Source organism: Cetorhinus maximus, chromosome 2 (assembly GCF_964194155.1).
Source record: "Cetorhinus maximus chromosome 2, sCetMax3.hap1.1, whole genome shotgun sequence".
Lineage (NCBI taxonomy): Eukaryota > Metazoa > Chordata > Chondrichthyes > Lamniformes > Cetorhinidae > Cetorhinus > Cetorhinus maximus.
This window is the reverse complement of record NC_135880.1, coordinates 160637019-160651568: the sequence shown is the minus strand read 5'-3', so window position 1 is coordinate 160651568 and position 14550 is coordinate 160637019. Positions and strand designations below refer to the sequence as shown.

Sequence of the window (14550 nt, the reverse complement as noted above, 5' to 3'; positions counted from 1 at the left end):
CCATTGGCCAACCATGATGAAAATGATGAACTGGGGACACAAATTATTTCAAACAGGTTCCACAGAGAGTAAAAATAATAAATAAAACAGAAGGAATCTCTGACAGCCTGAACAAAATTCAAGTTATGAATACCAATTTGTAGAAGCCACTGTTAGATACTCACTATAAAAACAAATTAGTGATGAGCCACATTTAGTCCATCCATTCAGGACAATTGTATAGATATGCACTAAACCTACTCCCCCCTCAATCCCAGCATCAATTGTTTATTAATCATTCCAGGACTTTGTTTCCACAACCTCACCTGTAAGTCCATTCCACATGTTGATAAGCTTTTGTGGAAAAAATTCTGAGCTCTTAGTCCTTTTACAGCTTAATATTCTAGCTGCTGATGCCAAATTCTAAAGTGTTCTGGATTTACTTTTTCTACACTTTACATTAGATTGTATACCAAGATGCCCACTTAATGGTTTCTTTTTAAGCCTTAACAACACAAATCCTTCCCCAATCTTTCTTCGTGAGTCAGGCATCCGATACTATGACAAACCTAACTTTTGTGCAGAAGCTCTAGAACATGTCTGTCTCCCTTGTGTCTCAGTGGCCAAACTCAACATAAAATTCCAAGGTTGGGTTGACCAGAGTACTATGCAATAGTATCATGAACTATCAACTTGTATTCAACTGATTTAGCCAAATATGTCAACATCCTGTTTTTTCTTTTTTGGTTGCTGGCCTGCAGTGCCCCAATTTGTTAAGCTTTGAATATACCAATCCCTAGATCACTTTCAATTTTTCCATCTAGTTATTTTGACATAATTCATGGAGTTCTTAGCTTGCCTTTTTTGCATTCTAACCATCAAAAGCTTCTTCAGCATAAGATATTGCTACTTCTAGAGAACAAATATTTCTTGTCAAATATGGCAAGAATTAGAAATCTACATGGATTATTTGAGGTTAACACACTTAAACCAAATACCCTTAGCCAGATTGCTACAATTTTGAGGCATTCTTCCCATTTTTTCCCTCACCATGCTTTTACTCAGCACATTTGTAGCAATATTGGAGGAAAGGTTAGCCCATAGATGTTACATGCGGCTGATCCTGAACCTTCTTTAGTTAGTGACTAGTGAAGGCAAAGGTCACCACATGTGTCATTTTGTCCCTTTTAAGCACCTATACTTCTACTTAAGTGCACTTTGCAGCCCTCTAAAATGGAGGTGGTGTCTCAATTGGGGCTTGTAAAATATCTTGCAGATTATCCTTTAGGTCAATAGATCAGTTAAATCCCAGTTGAGATGTTGTAATTGCTTTCTGACTTGCAAAGCCTTTGGTATGAAGCATGACTCTTGTACTAATTGGTTCTACTACACTTGACACTCATCCTTGCAGCAATTAGAAATAGCAACAGCTGAAGTAGTGTTTAAGGGGTCATACTTTAAAGAATGCACAATCAACTGCAATTCAGAAGTTATTAATATCTGATCTTAAGTGTTCATCTGTAATCTGAAGTGGACATGAGTAAGAAAAAGAGAGCAGCTGAATACTTCAAGTCCCAAGAAAAAAGGCAACTTTGAATACTTTTTCTGGATCCTTATGTGGAGGAATTGTCGAAAAGGCAAACATGGCACATGGTTTTGGCATTGTTTAAAGATTCTGGAGAATTTTGGAACATGCTGTGGATTACAAAAGACACAAAAATAATAATCAAAAAGTCTGTCAACACAAATATTAGGCTGACAGATTACAAATGATACATTTTCCATCTTTTTGCTATGTCTCTCTCTCCACTACAAATGTCATACAGAAATAAAAACTGCGATTTGCATATTGTTTGGCTCCAGCCATCATTTTTCTTTCTTAAATTTACCCTGTTCAGCCAAGTTAGGAAATTGCACCATCTGACTCACAGCAAATGATAATGAACTAAATGCCCATAAATGAATATAGATATTTTAAAATTTGTATGAAATATTTCTAAATGATACTGTTTAAAACCAAGAGTCAAAATAACATAGTAAATGGAGGAGTAGGCCATGTGGTTACTTGAGCCTGCTCTTCCCCTCAATACAATTATGGCTGATCTTCTGCATTAACTCCACTTTCCTGCCCACTCCCCACATCCTTTGGTTCCCTGAGAGCGCAAAAGTCTGTTTGTCTCAGACTTAGTCCACTCATGTTGTGAAATTGTTCTGCTTAATTCTCATCATGCTTCAGACTAGTTAGCTCACGTGTGTGTGCTGAACTCATGGGGTCTACTGAATAAATTTTGGTTGGTAGCCCCTTACTGCTTGGACAAAGGAAAAAACTACCAAAAGTAATTTATTGACCTAGACATATCCACAAGGTGGATGACAAACATCTGGATCTTTCTATAAATTTCCTTGGCATCATTCATTTCCCAGGTTTTTCCCTCCCCTTATATTCCAAATACTGATGTATGAGGAGTTGTGGAGACCTGATTGCATCACTGCCTAGCCATTTCTATGATGTAGTCAAGTAAACCTTGATATTTTGCTCCAACTGGCCAGTTTTGTCCAGCTCAGTGGCATATTTTTGCCCTAAAGATGTTTCCACATTAAAATCTCAAACTCGGAAGGTTGGAAGCTCAGGGAAACAGGCAAACTCAAAAAAAAGATGTGAAATTAAATATGAAAATAGATAAAACTAAATATATTTGATGCAGAAACATGTAAAACTAATGCTGAAATAAAACAGACAAAAATAAAGAACACAACTGAAAAAAATAACAAGGGATGATAGAACATGCAGAATTCAAGTGATCCATTCTTCAGTTTAAAATGGTGCGTTAGTTTTTATTGTAGTCAGCTAAGATTAATATTGTAGTAATAAAATTATTCATGATATTTCAGTAACTTTATTACTGTAATTAGTTTATTTTCAGAACACAGTATGCGCTCATAAAACTCAGACTCAGACAGCTCAGGAGCAGTTGAACCTTTTAGCAGACAGTGAATCAGTATTTTTTATTTTTATTGAAAAATGCACTGAAAAAAGATTTTTATGTGATCTAATGCAAATAAAATATTCTTGTTAATTAATTTGGAAAGCTAAATAATTTTGCGTGTTAAAAATGAATGGCAGATATAGGGAAATGAGAGAATATCCTCAAGCTCTAACTCCAAAATGCATTGAGATGGAGTACAGCCAAGCAATTTGACTGTGGGAAGCAACAAAGCTTAACCTGATCCTGTCATCACTTGACAGTGTGCCTGCTTCCAGAATAATTAATAGAGAAGGAACCATGGTCCATTTTTCCCACCGTAATATAGGGACGCTCATCAATTGTAGCCAACTAGAATCATAGGGGGTTTATTGCATAGCCAGAAGCCATGTGTCACATTTTTAGGGTCTGGTGTTTGTTACAGCTGCCATCTGCCTACTGCTGCCATCTTCCCATATCCCAGTATCATTCACTTTGCCTCAAAGACTGCTTGTGTGAAAGCATTGCGTGCTCCAAGATTGCTGCTCTTCTGAATTCTTTCCTCATTGTCTCAACAGCAATTTTAAATTGATGATCCCTCACCACTTACATCCCAGACAAAATACTCTTTATGCCTATTCAATCTATTGAAGATCTTTATAATTCAAAATCTCTATTACTCTTTTAGTCTTCTCTGCATTAGAAAAATAGTCGTGTTATTTTGCTTCTCTCTTCTAACTACAGTTCCCAATTGCTGGCATTGTCCTGGTGAATCTACACCAAGCTTCATAGTGTACACTTGGCTGAGAGCCCAGACATCTAGTTGGATAACAAAATGCCTGTGCCCCAGAGGAAATATTGTTTGATTGACAGCTCAGGCTCTCTAATTTCTGTGGTCAATTTCACAATGTTTGTTTATATAACTCAAGTGGCATCAAGTATTTGTGGTTCATGGGTTTTGAAACATCAAAGGGCCTGGGTGGCTGACACTTATATTAGCTTGTCCAGTGAAGTTTTTGTAAGCATAGGGAAAAGTGATCAAAGGATTACATTTTTTCAAAGCTTTTTTTACACATACAACTTTACACTGTGGTGTTCATTGGTTCATAATGTGTACAGTGGGTCAATGGGCAGAGAAGTGCCAAAGCTTGGCATAGGGGGGATGAGGGGTGGGTGGGGGGCATAACATGGCATGGATAGGGCATGGGGAATGTTTGGAGGTTGAAGAGGGTGTGAGGGATGATTAACAGAGGGCCTGTGTGTTTTTATTCACTGGGAAAAAGTCTCACAAGCATCAGAGGTGGTTCTTTTAAACAGCCCACCTCTGCACCTCGCAGCCCCATGTATGCTGCTGCACTTCTTTCCGGATTGGCTGGCCCAACTCCAGCCTGCAGTCGGCACCCAACAGTTCTCCTGAGGTGCGTGGGCTGAGCCGGGATTTTTACCGACTCCCTCAAACCACCTCGGGGATCAAAATCCAGGCTGAAAAGTCAGGGGATGATAGGGGATTTGGGGAATGAGAGGAGGAAAGAAAGAGTGAGAGAAAAAGGTATTAAAAAATACAGAGGAAGGGTGAGAAAAAGAATATTACTTACATATGAGACCTCCAACATTGTGAGCAATGTTAACGTTAAGTTAATGTTCTGGACAAAGTGGAGACTTTGGAAATACTTGAGAGCATTGATATGTAAAGTAATTCTGCCTATAGTATATCTAACTGAGATATGCATGAAGCTGGCTGAGGACATTTAATAATGCAAGGATTTTTTTTCCCCCAGAATGTCCCTATTTTACTACACAGAATAAACATGGGGCAAAATTTTCTGCCTGTCAGGCTGGCTATGCGGGAACTGACTCAATCACCGCCCCTGATCAGGTCCACGCTGCCATTTTACGCGGGTGGGTCGATTAAGGCCCACCCAGCGTGAATCGCGTATCCCGAGAACAGCGGGAGTGGGTGGGCAGCGGCGGCGGGACTGCAATGACCGCCGGGTCCAATGGCGACCTGGGGGCCTGTTTAAAAGAATTCCTGCAGCCTTGCAAAGGCTGTGAATCATGGCCAGTGGAAGGGCTCCCCAGAGCGCTGCTGGTGACCAGGCCAGCCAGGAGGATAGGGCAGGGGGGCACTGTGCCCCTCATTTCTCAGATGGTTGCCTTGCTACCCTCCTCGAGGAGGTGGCAGCACGGTGGGAGGTCCTCGTTCCAAGGGACGGGAGGAGGAGGCCCCCCCACATGACCAAACATGCCATGGAGGAGGTGGTTGAGGCGGTGAGCTCCCGCGACATGGTGCGACGCATCTGGATCCAGTACCACAAGCGTTTCAACGACTTCTTGCTCGGGAAGGGTGAGTACCATGTTGGCATTGGTCACTTAACCCAGCAGGTAGGCTACCCCCCCTGGCACACTTCCCCCAACTCTGAGTGCAGTTATTGCATTGAATCATTGATGGCATGTGTCCTTCGCTGGGTGGGCCAGCAGATATTTTTTTATTGTAAAAATATACTTTATTCATAAAAAATCTTCAATCACATTCAAAACCATTTCAAAAACAACATTACAAGGGTACAATCCAGGTTAAACTTTTACAAAATGTATCACCAGGTGCATCAGTACAAACAATATTACAATCATTTACAGCCTTTCATTTTGATCTGTACAGCCCGAGGGGCTCTAAACAGTTCCCAGTCTCTCGGTGCGCTGTGGTAGAAAGGTCTTAGACAGCGACCCTTCCCCATTGCGCCTTTGCGGCAGCTGCCCCAAGCTTTAGTGCGTCCCTCAGCACGTAGTCCTGGACTTTGGATTGTGCCAGTCCGCAACAATCGGTCGGGGACAACTCTTTGTGCTGGAAGACCAACAAGTTTCGGGCAGACCAAAGCGCCTCTTTCACCGAGTTGATGATCCTCCAGCTGCAGTCGATGTTTGTCTCGGTGTGTGTCCCTGGGAACAGCCCGTAGAGCACAGAGTCCTGTGTCACAGAACTGCTCGGGATGAACCTCGACAGCAACCACTGCATCTCTCTCCAGACTTTCTTTGCAAAGGCACAATCCACAAGGAGGTGAACAACGGTCTCTTCCCCACCACAGCCACCTCGAGGGCATCGTGCAGAGGGGGTGAGACTCCTGGCGTGTAGGAAGGATCTGACGGGGAGGGCCTTTCTCACCACCAGCCAAGCTACGTCTTGGTGCTTGTTGGAAAGTTCTGGCGATGAGGCATTCTGCCAAATGACTTTGACAGTCTGCTCGGGGAACCATCCCACAGGGTCCACCCTCTCCTTATCCCTTAGGGCCTCTAGGACGTTACGTGCTGACCACTGCCTGATGGACTTGTGGTCAAAGGTGTTTTTCCGCATAAATTTTTCCACCAGGGACAGGTGGTACGGCACGGTCCAACTACTTGGAGCGTTCCGCGGCAGCGTGGCCAGACCCATCCTTCGCAACACCGGGGACAGGTAGAACCTCAGCACGTAGTGACACTTGGTGTTTGCGTACTGAGGGTCTACGCACCGCTTGATGCAGCCACACACAAAGGTGGCCATCAGTATGAGGGCGATGTTGGGCACGTTTTTTCCCCCTTTATCTAGAGGCTTGTACATCGCGTCCCTGCAGACACGATCCATTTTCGACCTCCAGATAAAGCGGAAGATGGCTCGAGTGATCGCCATCGCGCAGGAGTGTGGAATGGGCCAGACCTGCGCCACGTACAGCAACAGCGAGAGTACCTCACACCTGATGACCAGGTTCTTACCCGCAATGGAGAGGGAGCGTCGCTCCCACATGCCCAGTTTCCTTTTCACCATAGCCACTCGCTCCTTCCAGTTTCTAACGCATGCCCCGGTCCCTCCGAACCATATCCCCAGCACCTTCAGGCCGTCAGCCCTGACAGTGAAGGGGACAAAGGATCGGTCAGCCCAGTTCCCAAAGAACATGGCCTCGCTCTTCCCACGATTTACCTTGGCTCCCGAGGCCAGTTCGAACTGGTCGCAGACGTGCATCAGTCTGCGCACCGACAGCGGATCCGAGCAGAAGACGGCGACGTCGTCCATGTACAGGGAGGCTTTTACCTGAGTGCCTCCACTGCCTGGGATCGTCACTCCTCTTATGCCCGGATCCTTCCTGATGGACTCGGCAAAGGGTTCTATGCAGCACACGAAAAGGACAGGCGAGAGAGGACAGCCCTGCCTGACTCCAGATTTGATCGAAAAGCTATCTGTTTCCCACCCATTGATTGAGACTGCGCTACTGATGTTAGTGTAGAGCAGTTGGATCCAATTTCGAATTCCCTCCCCAAAGCCCATTTTGGAGAGCACATCCCCCATGTAAGTGTGCGATATTCTGTCAAAGGCCTTCTCCTGATCCAAGCTGATGAGGCAGGTATCCACGCCCCTGTCCTGTACATAGGCAATCGTATCCCTGAGCAGCGCCAGGCTGTCAGAGATCTTCCTGCCTGGCACAGAGCAGGTCTGGTCAGGGTGAATCACCAATTCCAGAGCGGATTTGACCCGGTTGGCGATGACCTTGGACAGAATCTTATAGTCCACATTCAACAGTGAAATGGGTCGCCAATTTCTAATTTCCTCCCTTTCCCCCTTGTGCTTGTAGATGAGGGTGATGATGCCTTTCCTCATGGATTCTGACATGCTGCCGGCCAGGAGCATACTCTCGTACACTTCTAGCAGGTCTGGGCCGATCAAGTCCCACAGAGCCGAATACAACTCCGCCGGCAGGCCGTCGCTTCCGGGGGTTTTACTCTTCTCGAAGGACTCGAGGGCCTTAGTCAGTTCGTCAGGAGTTAGCGGTTTGTCTAGGCTCTCCCGCGTACTGTGGTCTAAGACCTCCGTGATAGAGGACAGGAAGGACTGGGAGGCCGTGCTGTCCGTGGGCTTCACGTCATACAGACCGGCATAAAAGGATTTGCTGATCCTCAGAATGTCGGACCGTGATGACTTTACTGAGCCGTCTTCTTCCTTCAGGCTGCTGATCACAGAGCGCTCTCTGTGTACCTTTTGGAAGAAGAAACGTGAGCACGTCTCATCCTGCTCCACGGAGCGGACTCTGGAACGGAAGATGATCTTGGAGGCCTCCGAGGCAAAGTGCGAGGCTTGCTGGCCCTTCACCTCTTGGAGCTCCTCCTTGACATCGACCCCCATCGACTGCAGCCGGAGCAGATTCTGCATCTTTTCCTGGAGTCGGGACATTTCCCTCTGTTCCTTTCTAGCTTTCTGGGTGCCTTTGCGGATGAAAAACCTCTTGATGCTTCCCTTGATCACTTCCCACCAGTGTGTCAGGGACTCAAAGAGGGGTTTCACGGTTCTCCAACCTTTGTAATCCCTCTTGAGCTCCTCAATGTTCTCTGGGGTCAGCAGTTGCACATTTAGCTTCCATGCCCCCCTGCCCACCCTCAGGTCTTCCTCCAAGTGGCAGTCCGCCAGTAGGAGGCAGTGGTCAGAGAAGAACACCGGCTTGACGTCGGTGGATCTGACTGTGAATGCACGGGACACAAACAGGAAGTCTATCCTGGAACGAATGGACCCGTCTGGCCGCGACCAGGTGTATCTACGCTGCGCTCCGTCTGCAGGGTTGCTGAAGACGTCGTGCAGCTTGGCATCCTTAACTGTTTCCATCAGGGATCTGGACGTAGCGTCCAATCTGCTTCCGGCCCTGCCGGATCGTCCAGCCGCATCGATGATGCAGTTGAAGTCCCCGCCCAGAATGACCGGCCTGGAGGTCGCCAGCAGCAGTGGGAGCTGCTGAAAAACCTCCAGCCGCTCAGCCCCTTGTGCCGGGCCGTACACGTTAATTAACCGGAGTGGAGCGTTCTTGTACATTACGTCTGCTACCAGGAGTCGCCCGCCCACCACCTCCTTGACCTCGGAGACGGTGAAGTTGCCTCCCCGCAGCAGAATACCCAGGCCGGAGGAACGAGAGTCGTTTCCGCCCGACCAGATCGATGGCCCGTGGGACCACCATCGTGACCATTGCCTGTAGGAGCTGAGGTGCGGTATCGCACACTCCTGCAGAAACAACAGGTCAGCTTTGACCTTGGCTAGGTAGTCCAAGGTCGCAACACATCGCGTAGTAGATTTAATGCTACGCACATTTATGGATACAATCTTTAAACCCATATTAAAGCATTTATTCTCCTACCAAACCCACTGTCTCTGAGAGTCCCAGACCTTTAGTCTGCTCCTTCATACCCGTAGTGAGCTCAAATTCCTTCACTTTGGATGGGCTGAGGTAGATCTCCTTGGCCGTGTTCTGCTCCAGTGGCATCTGGAGGTTCACGTAGTGAGCGGATTTTGAGATGACCTTTGCTGGAGAAGCTTCTCCAAAACTCACCCCCTCTGGGGGGTTGCTGTTCCCGGCTTCCTGGAGCTGGGGTGCGATGATTGCCTCACTGCTCCCAGATTCCAGGGGCTGTGGTGCACTGGCCTCCTCAGGTTGCAGGCAATGTTGGGGTGCGCTGGGCTCCTTGTTGTCTCCAATTTTCTGGAGCTCGGGTGTCTCGTCCTCCAACGCCCTGGAGCTTTGCCGCCTCTTCTGTCGGTGCCGCTCTGGCACTTCCTCATCCGAAGAGCTGCTGCCCTTGTCATCCGTGTCGGATGGGAGACGCCTCTTGCCGCTTCTCTGGGAAACGCCTTTGCTTCTTCTTCGCTCCCTCTTACTTTTCTTGTTCTTCACCGTCCGCCACTCCCCCTGCTGCTTTTCCACTGCTGCCTCCTCCTCCATTGATTCGCTGTCCTGAGGACTGGAAGGTTCAGGGGGTAGTGCTGTTGATTGGCTCTCTGTTGCCTCAATCTCTTTCTCCACCTTGTCTCTCTCTGTGTCCTCCTTTGTCCCGTTGAGCTCCCTGGGGGCCTTGGTGGTTGGAGTGACACGGAACCTTTCTTCTGCTTCCCCCTGGTCGGCTTTGGCTGCCTGTGCGTAAGTACGGCAGCGTTTGGGGCAGGTCCTGTAGAGGTGACTTGCCTCGCCACACAGGTTGCAGCACTTGGCCTGTTTGCAGTCTTTTGTCTGGTGCCCTTCCTGTTTGCAGATCTTGCAGAGGGAGGCGCTGCAGTTGGCCGCCACATGGCCAGCCTTGCCGCATGAGCGACAATGCTTGGGTTGCCCAGCGTAGACCAGGTAGCCACGGTTTCCCCCGATTGCGAAACTGGAAGGAGGGTGGAAAATGGCTCCCTTACCATCGGTCTTTAGCGTGACCTTAAACAGGCGTTTGCCTGTCCAGATCCCCAAGTCGTCTCGAATCTCGGTGCCGCTCCCCACCTTATCGAAGTACCTGGTGAGGAAGGTGACCACGTCGGCGACAGGGACGAAGGGGTTGTACACATGCACCATCACCTCACGTTCCCGTTGCAACGGCAGAGAGAAGTGCGGCTCCGCCGTCAGGATCTTCATCTCCGGCAGGTCTCTCTTCTCCTCGAACACCCTCAGGAGCCGGACGCAGTCTGCCACTCGCTTGAACGTCACGTCGAAATAACCACCTTTGCGGGAGTCGTGCAGGGTGAAGATCTCCGTAGCTTGGAAGCCGCACGCCTTCAACAGGATCCTCCTGGTGAAGAAGCCCCGATCCATAGGTGATCCTCCTTCGTCGCTGTGGTTCACCGTGACTCGGACGGTGATAGGTAACCCACGGTATGGATTCAGATTGCGATTGGTTATCGCCCTTCCATCCCGACCTTGCCTTGGCAGGACCATGGTGTCGCCCCTGCAACACTTGATCTTAGCCAAAAGGCCGAGAAGCGATGCGATAAGAACAGATACTACACTTGATCTTAGCCAAAAGGCCGAGAAGCGATATTGGCCATGCAGAGGTCACCCTGAGACGGTGGTGATGAAATGGGTTCTGCACCCGCAGCGTGTGCTACACTGAGACCCACATTTATGTTATGGTGGCAACTTGGGGGAGCTGCACACAGGTGCAGTGGTGGGACTGGAAACCATGTCAAAGTCAGGCTGCTGACATGCTGGGAGGGGAGCTTCCAGGTGGTGGGGCACTGATCCATCTGCTGCCCTTTGTGTTCCACGTGCTTGCGCCTCCTTGCTTTGCAAGGTTTGACCGTGTGGTGCCAAATGTGATATAGGCAGCATTTGATCAAGCTGGCAGGGGACAGACCTGGCATCTTTGTGTGAGTGTACAGCAGCTGTGGGATGAGGAGGCACTGGAGCCCTGCAATGTCCCACTCTGGCTGGGGTGGGACGGCAGTGAAGAGATTCCAGGTACAAGTTGCACTAATCAATGCTCTTCTCTCCTTTTCAGAAGAAGAATGCGCATAATGCCGCCGAGTTGGTGAGGACTAGCGGAGGGCCAACCCAGCTGATGATCATTACCAGGTTCGAGCAGGAGGCCCTCGATCTGGAGAGGCGCCATGCGCCCAGGTCCACCGGTGTCGGTGAGGCTGGGGTGCCACGGGCAGGTATGTTTACCCAGCACTGAGGTCACCATTAGTGTCCCAGCAGCCATGGCACTGCTGAATGTTCAGTGATTGAAGTTTGCAACATGGCTTGACCATTGCTTATGGAAGGATGAGCACATAATGATCCGGGGGACAATGATGCATACTGACATCGCCTCCACGTTAACTAATCAAATGTCCTTGTTCTTCGTTTCAGCATCAACAGAGCAGGGCCGGGAGGAGGAGGCACAGGGGCCCCCTCTCACACCTGAGGGCCCTGAAGTCTCTGACCCTCAAGCATCACACCATCTCTGCCAGGCAGGCACCAGCACAGATACTAGCACCTCGATGGGAATTAGAACATTGGCTAGTGTCCCGGGGCACAACGGTGAGGGCACTTCACAGTCACTGGAGGAGCTAGCGGAGACAGAGAGTGCCCATGGCGCCAGTGGCCCAGGCACATGCTCAGTCGGTGACTGATGATGTGCCTCTGGAGTCATCCATGAGGCAGCAAACGCTGGAAGTCCAGCAGGGTGTGCGGGTGCATCTGGCGGAGATACATGAGGTTATGCTTGGCTTGGTCTCCGTGATAGAGGAGTCTGCGCAGACTATCGCCGATGCAATGAGCCTCATGGCCAATTGCCATGCTTCCTCCATGAAGAGAGCGGCGACTCTCGTGGAGAAGCTCCTCCAGGAGACCAATCACGGCTTCCTAGGGATGTGCTCGGACCAGCAAACCCTCACATCGGCATTAACCTCAGCTGGCCAGTGTCAGTGTGGGAAATGGTCTGGGCACCAAGTTTCCCAGCTCGGTGCCCATCCATCTATGGTGAGCAGAGAGGTCGGAACTAACCTTATGTCGGTGCAGCAGCTGCCTGTTGTCTCTGTAGGCTCCTCTCAGGGTGCTCTGGATGAGGGCAGCAGCTCTTCTGCTCCTCTGCCAGTGACCGTTGCATCTGATGATGCCGGCTGTGGAACTGGCCACTCCCTCCCAGGCGAGGCCAGCACAGGCTCCACGGGCCAGAGGACGGCCGCCAAGGTCATCGAGGCCAACAGGACAGCACAGTGAACAGGCTGTCTCAGATGCCAGTGCCAGTGAGGGGGGAGCACCTAGACGTAGCACCCGAAAGCATAAATTTAAAGCACCTTAGGCAGACCATGGGTTTTTCACTGGTGCTTTTGTGTTGCCCCACAATGAGGTCATGGTTAGTTGGTGTGCTGTTTAACATCTTTGTCATTTTGTTTCCTTATGTTCATTTTGTCATTAAATCTAGACATGTGACCATGGCTGAGTGTGACTATCTTCCTCTGCAGGTGGATGGTTACCCATGATGTTATGAGTGAGTGTGTCACATTGAGCTTTATTGACAAGGACCTTAGTTAATGCTCCTATCCAGGCAGATTTAGCACTCAGGTATCGAGTATGGAGCCTGCAGCACAGGCTTTTGGTGGAGGTCCATCTGTGGTGTTCTAGCTGAAGGTTCATTGGATTAAAGCCTCCCAGGTGTCCCTGCCTCCCTGGAGTATGCCCGGGTCAGCATCTACCCCCTCAGCATTTCCCTGTGCGTGCTCATCCTCGGACTCACTGCTGGACTCATCGTGTGCAGCTACAGCAACTGCGTGTACATCTTCTCTACAGCGCCCCCCTTTCCAGCGCAAGATTGTAGACAGCACAGCATGGAGCCACTATCAGCAACACACGATCTTGGAGTGCGCCCCCTGAACGGTCCAGGCATCGGAAGTGCATCTTGAGAAGACCAATGGCTCTCTCCGCCACAGCCCTTGTGGAGGTATGGCTCCTATTGTACCGCTGCTCAGCTTCTGTTCTTGGATGGCGGAGAGGTGTCATGAGCTGCCTTCTGAGGGGATAGCCCTTGTCACCCAGCAGCCATCTATCAAGCCGGACTGGAGCCCTGAAAAGCCCCGGTACCTGGGAGTGTCTGAGGATGTAGGCGTCATGGGAGATGCCTGGGTACCTTGCACAGACTTGTAGAATCCTGTGATCACACACAATCTGCATGTTCATGGAGTGGAAGCCCTTCCTGTTGATGAAGGCACTGGGCTCACCTGCTGGCGCCTTGATGTGTGCAGTTTATTGCACCCTGGATGCAGGGGAAGCCAGCAATCGCTGCAAAGCCTCTGGCTTGCTGTGTCTGGCTGGCCTGGTCCCAATGGTAGTGGATGAACGTCAATGCACACCTGAACAGAGCGTCTGTCACCTGCTTGACACAAGTGTGGACAGCTGATTGGGAGACACCGCAAAGATCACCCACCGAGCCCTGGAAAGAGCCAGAGGCATAGAAGTTGACCTTTGGAGCCACTGGCATGGGGTGTCCACCCATACAGTTACCGGAGATCTCAGGCCCAATCATCTGACAGATAGAGTTGACTGTCTTCCTTGAGAGATGCAGCCTCCTTTGGCACTGCACCTCTAACATATTGAGGCAGCTGCTTCGCTGCCTGTATACCCTGGCAGCAGGATAGTGGTGTCTTCTGTGGCCCCTTCCACCTTGGGCTTCCTCTTGGCCCTGCGCCCCTTGTGCCTGTGCCTGTACTCCCAAAGGTGGCTACCCTGGAGGCTCAGTGTGCACTCCTGGCCTCCTCCCCCTTCTGGCCTTCCCTTCCTCCTCAGAGGAGGTGCCTCCAGTGGAGAGCACAACTTCCATTCCCAGGCTAAGGGAAGGCTTCCTGAAACCTGCAGGCCCCAAAATGAGTCTTCACTGCAGAGTGCTGACCTGAAGGTTTTGGGTCCTGTCCAAGCAGCTGATATGCGTTTTGAAGCATTTCTGCTCACACAGGCAAGTATCAGTAACTTTCCAAATTAAATATCTGACTGAGCACATTCGCAACCCCACTGACCCCTCTTATCCAGCCTGTGGATGAGGTTTATACAAATGTGTCCTACCTGCCTGCCCAATGCACCCATGCAAAGACCTGAAGATTGCATCGGCCCTAAAAAATCGGCGTCAATTGGTGCCTCAAGGGCCTTAAGTGGCCCGTTAATTAATGCCGGGCGCGCATCAGAGATCATTGCCTGCCCGCCCAACGAAATATCGCGATGGCGCACCATGATGTCTGGACGCTCACCCAACATCACCGCACGTCATTTTATGTGTCGGCATGCGGCGCCAATGGGAAAATTCTGCCCATGAGATCTGAATTAACTATTTGATATAATTATAACTTGGGAGTGTAGTCACTTTCAGAAGTATTTGC

At 49.5% G+C, this 14550-nt stretch overlaps 1 long non-coding RNA gene and 1 pseudogene across 1 annotated transcript in view; both read right to left on the bottom strand.

Annotated features, from left to right (window-relative positions):
- The window catches only part of LOC144690718 (uncharacterized), a 560653-nt gene that overhangs the window by 107752 nt on the left and 438351 nt on the right, over positions 1 to 14550 (bottom strand). The gene's annotated exons all lie outside the window — the stretch shown is intronic.
- Positions 10635 to 10737, bottom strand: LOC144671802 (U2 spliceosomal RNA; annotated as a pseudogene).